Source organism: Fukomys damarensis, unplaced genomic scaffold (genome assembly GCF_012274545.1).
Source record: "Fukomys damarensis isolate Sample0158 unplaced genomic scaffold, DMR_v1.0_HiC HiC_scaffold_39, whole genome shotgun sequence".
Classification (NCBI taxonomy): Eukaryota; Metazoa; Chordata; class Mammalia; order Rodentia; family Bathyergidae; genus Fukomys; species Fukomys damarensis.
The window spans coordinates 120,134,635-120,144,070 of NW_022900951.1; positions in this window are offsets into that span (position 1 = coordinate 120,134,635).

Consider the following 9,436-nt stretch of genomic DNA (forward strand, 5'->3'; position numbering starts at 1 on the left):
CTGCAAATTAGTAACCAGGGAGAGGGATAACGGGGACTATACTGTGAAAAGAGGAATTATTTAACACTCAACAAGGTTCTTGTTGATGGTGATTTCCAAAGGGTCTGTGAATGGGAGAGGGGTCGAAGCAATGTCAAGACAAGAGTTTCCAATATAGGTTTTATTTTTTGTTTGTTTGTTTATTTTTGGTACCAGGGATCGAACTCAGGCCTTTGCACTTGCAAGGCAGGCGGCGGAACCACTGAGCTAAATCCCCGGCCCCAACATAGGTTTTAAAGTCAGGGAAATGTGAAAGAGATGACCCAAGACTTCTGGCTTCTTAGGGTTGCTAGCATCAGTGATTTTTAAAAGCAGATGCTTTTTTTCTTTTTGTTTTAATAAAAAATACACCATTAAATCTTCCCTTTTGACCAACTTTTAACTATACACTATTTTTTATGAGGTATTTTAAAATTAAATTTATTGGTACATTTTAGGCATACAGTATGAAGACATTCATCATTGGGAATTTGTTCCTTTACCTGATATATCTTGCTTATTGTGTTCCACCATTCCCCTGCCATCCCTTTAACCCCTCCACCCCTCCCTACTTATAAAGACTTTGTTTCCTTTTTTCCTTTTCTTTTTTTAATTTTAAATTGAATTTATTGGTACTGTACTGTCTACCTAGAATGTACCAACTATACACTATTTTTAACTGAATTACCAGATCTCCAGAAATTTTTCAACTTGCATGTCTGAAACTCCACGCCCATTGAACAGCAGTTCCCCTTTTACCTTAATCCACACTTCTGGTAATCACAACATTGCAGTCTGCTTCTATGTGGTTGACTATTTTCAATATCTCACATAGGTGACATTGTACAGCATTTGTTCTCCTATAACTGACTTATTTAGTTAGTGTACTGTCTCTGGCATTCATCCATGTTGTGGCATATGACAGGATTTCTCCTTTTAAGACTCACTTTGCTCAACTACATGAATTCTCCACATTTTCTTTATGCAATCACCTGCTGATAGACAGTTAGGGTGATTCCATTTCTTGGGTATTTGGTATTGTGACCAACATTGCAAAGGTCAAAGGATTTCAAAACTATTCTCAAGATCCTAATTTCAATTAATGGCATAAATACCTAGAATTCATGTCTCTTATGGTAACTGCACCATTCTACATTCTCACCAACAGCACATAGGTGTTCCATTTTCTCTAAATCTTCACTGACCTTTGTTTTTCAGTGTCTGATGGTGGCCATCGTAACGTATGAGAAATGACACTTCATTGTGACTTTGATTTGCAGAGTTCCCTGATCATTGATGACTGGGGACATCTTATACCTATCAGTCCTTTGTCCATCTTCTTTGGAGGAATGTCAATTGAAGTCATGTGTGTGTGTGTGTGTGTGTGTGTGTGTGTGTGTGTACACACACACAAGTGTGTATGTGGCATGTGTGTTTTACTGGGGAGCGAAACTGCCCCTTCACTCTGAGCTACAACCCCAGCTCCTAGTTATTTATTTGTTTATCGTTTTTTGAGACAAGATTTCACTGAGACACTAAGGTGCCCAGACTAGGCTCAAACTAGTGATCTTCCCACCTTAGCCTCCCAGAGTACTGACAGCCGCAATGCCCTGCTTATTTTATCTGTTTTTCAATAGGGTCTTTTTGTTGTTGTTGTTGTGGGAAATCATTACATACTTTGAAAAGCAGTGCCTTGTTAGATATATGCTTTCACACATTTCCCCTTTCTCCACAGGTTGTTTTTTCTTTGTGGTAATCATTCCCTTTGCTGTGCAGAAGCTTTTTAGTTTGATGTAATCTTGCTTATATACTTTTGCTTTTGTTGCCTGTGCTTTGGGGCTTATATCCAAGAAATCATTGTCAAACCCACTGTTTTGTAATGTTGCCCCTATATCGTCTTCTTGTTTTGTAGGTTCTGGTCTTACATTTAAATCTTTAATACATTTTTTGAGTTGATTTCTGCATATGGAAGTAAGGGCCCAACTTCATTCATTTGAATATGATTATCGAGTTTTCCTCAACATCAGCATTAAAGAGAAGGTAGGAGGAAATTACTAAACCTCAAAGTGAAGAGGAATGACAATCCTGTAGTGAGGGCACTGGAGGGAAGGGCTCTGAACCCACTCACTCTTAACCTGTGCTGAAGAAGACCCACGAGGCCAAGAGTATGTTGATCTTCTTCCAAATCTGTGGGCACTCTCCCGATCTGTGACATTCTGCAAGTCCTCTTAATACAAGAGTTTCTCTTGACATCTCATGATAGAAGCTCCTGCCTGGTTAAATTCCTCCTACCTCTTGCTCTTCCATTTGTCTATATTTTATTTTTTCAAACAGATTCTTCAGCATAGTTTGCAGAATACAATGGTTCTCTCATCTTGTAATCCTATATAAGTTTACTATTGATAATATACACTTATTTGACATTATGCTCTTGATTTCCAATGAAGTTACCACTCTAGCATCTGTTTCTGATAAGCCACACATTGAAATAACTATTGTAAAGGTAGCATGCACTACATAGTAGAACAAATTTGTAGTGAGAATAGGCAAATCAATATGTGATGGGTTAATTGAGAGAAAATCTTTAGGAGGTGGTCGCCAGGCTGAACTCTGAAGTACACTAGATTCTGAACCACAGAGAATGGCAGAGATACCAGACCAGTGAAAGCAGAAACCTTAGATGAAATCACTGAAGCAGCCAGTTTTTCTGAAGTACATGTTGATTGAATACAACTTGGCATGGATGTGGCTAGAAAGGTGAGTTGGGGATTGTTTATGGGGGACCTTCAGCATAAATTTAAAATGCTTACATTCCATTTTGTGAGTGCTGAAGCATAAATGACAACTTCTGCAATAGGAAGCACTGTTCCTAAGGCATAACTTGATATACAGTTTAGAGGGGACCACACCCATCTGATTGTAATCTTATTTTCTGTTGTTCTTTGCAGATACATATTTTCTCAGTTCATAGCTTCTTCTCTTATTTATGATTTTTCTTGTTTTTAAATCCTAGGTATTCTTGGGCCCTTTTCAAAATCTAACTATTGCTAAGTCTTCACAGAATATGACAATACATCTTGCATCATTAAATATATTCCTGGGCTTTGGGGAGGAACAATTTCATGTCTCAGGTAGAGAAATCTTTTATATTTTCCTGAAACGGCAAGGATTATAGTAGATCCTGCAAAAAAAAAAATCAAAAAAGTGCAGTTGCTGCAAATAGTTACAATGTATGCATAGCAGTAAAAAAAAACAGCCCTGCTCTATCCCCAGACATAAGCTCTCTCTGTCCACCTCATCCTGGTAGCTGCTTTAGATAATCGATTTTCTGCAAACAAGGCATGAAAGTGCTCCCACTTCCTTTGAAAGGACAGCACACCCAGGGCACCTTTCACTGTGATTGATTTTAAATCACATTCAGTGACTGACTTTGAATCATCAAGTGGGTTTCCTTGGAGTTAAAGTGCAGAAAGATTTAATTAGAGAGCCACAGTCCAGATAAAAGATACCATATCACTGACTTAAAATCTGAACTGAACTTCTCTTTTGATGTTGATGGGTAGAAACAAAAGTTGTGTTTTGTTTCTAAAATATTTTCTGAGGCCATTTGAACTCCTTGAGGTCCGGTACTGTGCCTTATGTATCTCCTGATCAGTAAAGTCAAGCAAAAGACCTGGCTCCAAGCCTTTTCTCCCGAAAACTTTTCTGTTTATTTCACTGAATTTTTCTCTGACCTTTGTAAGGCATTTCAAAATGAAAGTCAACACAAAATCAAACATTTCACACTCAAGTATGATTTCCAAAACTTCTGCTTTTTAAAGGATATAAATATGTCATCTTTTCAGTTTCGTGAGAGCAGAAAGTATCTTGTTATGTTAAGCAGTCAGAATGTGTAACTAGAAGGTTTCCAGCATTACCTAGAAATGATTTCAGGTGCAAACCAGCAATACTTATTTCTTGCTGTTTTATTTTTCATCCATAATATGTATATTATATGAAATGTATGCACTTATTTGCACATTTCTTTGGGAAAAATCCCTAGAACCAGAATTGTTGGGTTGGAGAGTCTGCACATGTTTGAGTAATTAGTGCCAAATCACTCTCAAGAATGGCTGGATCAGTCTATTATTCCTAGCGAAGTTCAGTGTCCCAACATATCAGCCTGGAGTTGACGTTACCCAACTTTCTGTTTTTGCCAATTTAAGTGCACCTTGATTTAGGTTTCATGTCATGTTATTGCAGTATTTTAGATGCCCTGAATTGTACAAACGAAAGCTGAGGCATGGCAAGTTGAAGCTATTTGCCTCAAGTCATGTAGCTAAATGTTTAAAGTGAGATAATAGGATTATTTTGCTCATTGAATGTAGAGTTTGGGCACCTCTTCTACCAGGTCCCTTCTTTGGGAAATTGCTGGCCATAGAATACTGCTCCAATTTTTCTTGGGCTAAATGCCAAGCAGTTCTTCATTCCTTTGGGTTTGTGAGCTAGTGCAAAGTAAAGCTAGAGCTTTATTCTTTACCTCTGGCTAATTAACAAAATCTGGTTGGGTATAAGTACATGAGAATAATTGTTTTGCCTCACTCTTCTCACTTTTTATAGCCTCTAAATATGGGAAACACGGTAATAAAACTGTTTGCCTCATTGCTAATAAATTGTTACATAAATTCTCCTCACATATTGGCACAGGATACTGAGTCTGGCTGATCATAACAGCCTCTGTTATCACCTACGCAGGCCCCTGCTGTCTTGATTTCATCAATCTGTCAAGTCACTTGTATTTTTGTTGCCATGTAATTTTGCATCTAGCTCTTTTCCAATTTTATTTTTTCTAAATCAAGAGCTATAGACTTATCTCTTTTCAATAGACTCCTCAATCTCATCCCATTTACTCGTACTTTTCCAGTATCTCTTATCCTTAGTATTAATTAATGATAATATTACTCCAAACTCCACCCTGCCTCCATGTAGCCATGGACCAATTGTGATTCTCCTAATCTTTCATTATCTTATCATAGACTCTTGGATGGAAACTGTGAATCAGCTGTTCCAAAGTAAGGAAGTGGAGCTTTCTGTCCAGTGAAAAGGGGAAGAGTTGGCTTTAAAAATCAAACAGTCACAGACACATTAGCTGTTTGATCATGGGTAAGATATAACTTCTGTCCGCCTCAGTTGATCCTCCGCAAAACAAAAACAATAAAACCCAAGCCAAAGAACATTTGTGGGGATTTTTTGGCTAAAAACAACTTAGCACAATGCACACCTGATCCTTTGGAAATGATAAATAAATGATTTCCACTGTAGCTGTTATTATCTTAATTTCTTTAAGATGGTATCTATACAATAGAAACATAGAGATTAATTTAAATAATTGTGTTAATTACAAAAATGAAGTCTAACCATTGTAAAGGTCTAGAAGGATGCAGATATATGCCAAACTTTTTGGCAATTCTTCACATCAATTCCGAATCAGATTTCTCCGAGGAAACCCTAGCCCTTAAAACAATTCTCTTTCATATGAAGGTAAGCACTATATAGATTTCTTATTAACAGAAATAAGGATGTAATATGCATTTTCTGTACTTTAACTTTCTCTTTACTCACATCTTCTTTTAAAAACATCGTGTTCTATAGCATAACTGTGCTGGAGAGTGGCTAGTAGATGTTTAATAACTGATTCTCCAGAAAAAAAAGTTCCTAAGTAATATAATTTCCTATTTCTACATTGTCAATACTGTCATACTGAATTCAAGTAACAAATGTGATATTACTGCATACAGAATTAGTAAGGAATGACCCTTTGTAAGGTAGACTGAAAAGATTCAAGGATACCACTGGCTGTATCATTACTTAAAGGAAAGTGATTTTTTTCATAAGCAACTTCTAAACAAATACAGGCATACCATCTTTGGCTAGAACAAATTAATAATCTCATGAAAAAGTAAAAAATACTTTTGTATGAAAGTCTAAGCAATATGTAAATATAAGAACTTCTCAAAAACTGTTATTCTAAAGCCGGGTGTGGTGGTGCACGCCTGTAATCCCAGCACTCGGGAGCCTGAGGCAGGAGGATTGCTGTGATTTCAAGACAAACCTGGGCTACATAGTGAGTTCCAGGTCAGCCTCAACTATATAGTGAGACCCTATATCAAAAAACAAAACAAAACAAAAAACCTGTTTTTCTAAACAGTGCAGGCACTATAAAACTATGATTCATAATAGCACATTACACAATACAGTATCAACACAATTTTATAAAAAACATAGCTACACTCATGCACATATGTATACACACATACTCACACAAATACTTTAGATAAGTACTGGCTAGATATAAATTTTGTGACCTAAATGGATTATTAATTATTTGAACTTTCTTTTTTCTGTTTCTCCGTATTTTCAAAGGATTTTACAAAATTTCATGTTATGTTTATAATTTGAATTTAATTTAAAATAAAATTACACTTGTACGATAGATTCTGTAGATCTATGGTTCTTACTTTTGAAGATTTTGCAAACATAAAGCAAGCCAAGGAGAGTAGGAACTCAGTCTCTGTAACTACTTGCTGAAATAATGCTCAGTTTTTTGGCCACTGGATTTCAAAGACCCAGCGTCTAAATTTTAACTTGTCTGGCTCCTCATTCAAGAAAAAATGTTACTGCTCTCTATAACCTGTCCTTGTATAATCATATAGTATATTTCCAATAAGTGCAATGCAATGATGAATACATGTAGATTTTTAGAGCCACTAAAATACTAAGTCAAATTCAATGAGTGATAGAGTTGGCTGATGTTCATTGTGTGATTTTGAAGTGCACAGACTGTGCAGCAGAGTTAAATACACAATAAATGTTACCTTCAGTTTTTTTGTTTCCTACTTCATTTAAAGCTCTACTCATTTCTGTAGTCAGTGTTTAATTAGTAAAACAGAAACAATTCTCTTTTTTTTTAAGTGTGATTGGAATTTAATACAATAAATTAGGAGCAAAACAACAGTAAAGGAAAAGACTTCCACTTCCAATAACAATGCAGTAACAAGAACTATGTTTATAATTACGGCCTACAGAGACTAAAACAATAGATAGAATATTGAACATCAGTCTTAAAGGCCTTGTCCATCCAGTAATCCACCAATAATGACTTCTACGAGACATTCTATAGTAAGGAGACTTGAGATTCTTGGGAATCACCCACTGGAGAGGGCAAGAACTTGTCAAGAAGATAAAGTAGAGCAACCCTAAAGGCTCAAACAGGGCTGAGGATATTGTACAATGTCTTATAAGGTATTCAAGTATTATGTGCAGCAGTTTCACATTAGGAATGGAGGTGAACTATCCCGGGAATGAGTATGACTCTGTTCTCACAGACCAAAATTGAGTAAAGCTTAAAAGCAAGATTTAACAAGTTTTGAACTACTTTCTAACAACCTCCTTGAGCTCCAGAACAAAGCATAAGGGGTTTTACAGAAGTTTTACACACACACACACACACACACACACACACACAGAGCTAGTCTCCAGTGCAAAACAAGTTTAAACTCATAATGTCTAGCATCCAACAAAACGTGCCCAAGAATACATAGAAGAAAGTTTGACCCATAATGAAGAAAAAAAATAAAATAATTCTAACTGAAATAAAACCCATATGACATAGTTAACATACAATGTTTTTGAAAAAGTGTTATAAATGCTCTCCACATATGCAAAACCTTAAAAATTTGGATATAGTAAGTAGAAACATGAAAGATGTAAAAAAATACCCAAAATGAGCTAATAGACGTGAAAGTTGCATCTCAGATGAAACTATATTGGATATGGTTAAAAATTAATTATGAAAACATTAACACATCTAAAAACACCAAAAAATATAAAGAATGAAACATAAAGAGCCAAAAAATGGGAAAAGCTAAACCAAGCATCAGTTAACTGTAAGGCAATTTTATATAACCTGTGTCTTCTTCAAAGGAGGGAGGAAGGGAGGTAAAAGAAAAATGAGTTGAAGAAATAATGGCCCAAACTTTTGATGAGCATTAGAAACCAAGAAATTAAAAGTTCTATCAGTCCCAAATACAAGAAGCATGAAAAATTACACCAAGAACAATATAAGCGATCCACTCCACAGTGGCACTACAGAAAAATCTTGGGCACAAATGAAGCACATTATGCAGAATGGAACAGCAAATAAGAATCTCTGAAGACTTCTCCTCCCACACTCCAAGAGAGAAAGGAATACATTTAAAATACCAAAAGAAGAGTGCTGTAGTTAGCACAATATCTTTCTAAAATAAAAATGTGTTTTCTCCATAGGAAGTTGAAAAAGTCAGAGTTAGACATAGCGACCCATGTCCATCATCCCAGCATTCAGGAGGCTGAGGTAAGGAGGATCACCATGAGTGTGATGCCAGCCTGGGCTATCTAATGAGTTCAAGGCCAGCCTGAACTACCTAACAAGAGCCTGTCTCAGGAAAAAAAAAGAGTTGAAAGGGTCATTACTAGCAGACTACTACTATAAGAAAGAATAAAGGAGTTGTAGCAGCCCCTTTCAAAAATAGATACAACATAGAAATTTGGTTCTATGCCAAGAAATGTCGAGTGGCTGATTATGTAGATAAATATGAAGCCCTTTTATTCTTAATAAATGCATATTGATCATGCAAAGCAAGAATACTCACAATTTGTTGTAAGATTTACAACCTATAGGAAGGTGTATGGAAAAAATGTCCAACATGATAGCTCTGAGATTTGAAAACACCTGCTGCTGTTTCACAGGCGCTGGCAGAAGTCACACAACTTCCAGATCAGAGACCTTGGACTTTATTGCTCACAGCATTAGCAGAAGCAAGAACATTCAGGTTCTCTGGTGCCCGTTGCCAAAGCACCGTTCCCACAGGCCCACGGGTGCGCTCTGAGAGTGCCAGGTGCCACGTATGTGTGACATGGATTGCACTGCGGGAAGGAAACTCTGACCTTACAGAGACTTCGTGAGGGGATAGATACAATTTTTAATTTTTATTGGTACATATTTGCAGTACATAATGATCCCATTCCTTGCGCGGCTATGGTACATGTACATAACACATTTCAACTCCTTTTCACCACTTTTGCCTTCTCTCTCTCCTCTTCCTCCCCCTCCCAATTTCTTGGTCCCCTCCCAAGGGGAGAAAGATCTATCTCCCTACTTTCTATATGTCAATCGTGATGATGAAGTGACCGGAATTTAAGAGTTCAAACCTAAAGAAAATGTACAAATTATTTCACTTAGAATTATTTTATTCTGTTGGGTACACTTTCAATAGAGTTTTTAACCTCCTGGATATCTGTTTGAATCTGTTTTATGTAAAGGTACAAGATCTTAATAATGAATGTAACTGTACTGTATACCTAAAATGTACCAAGAAACACAATAACACAAAAACAAAAA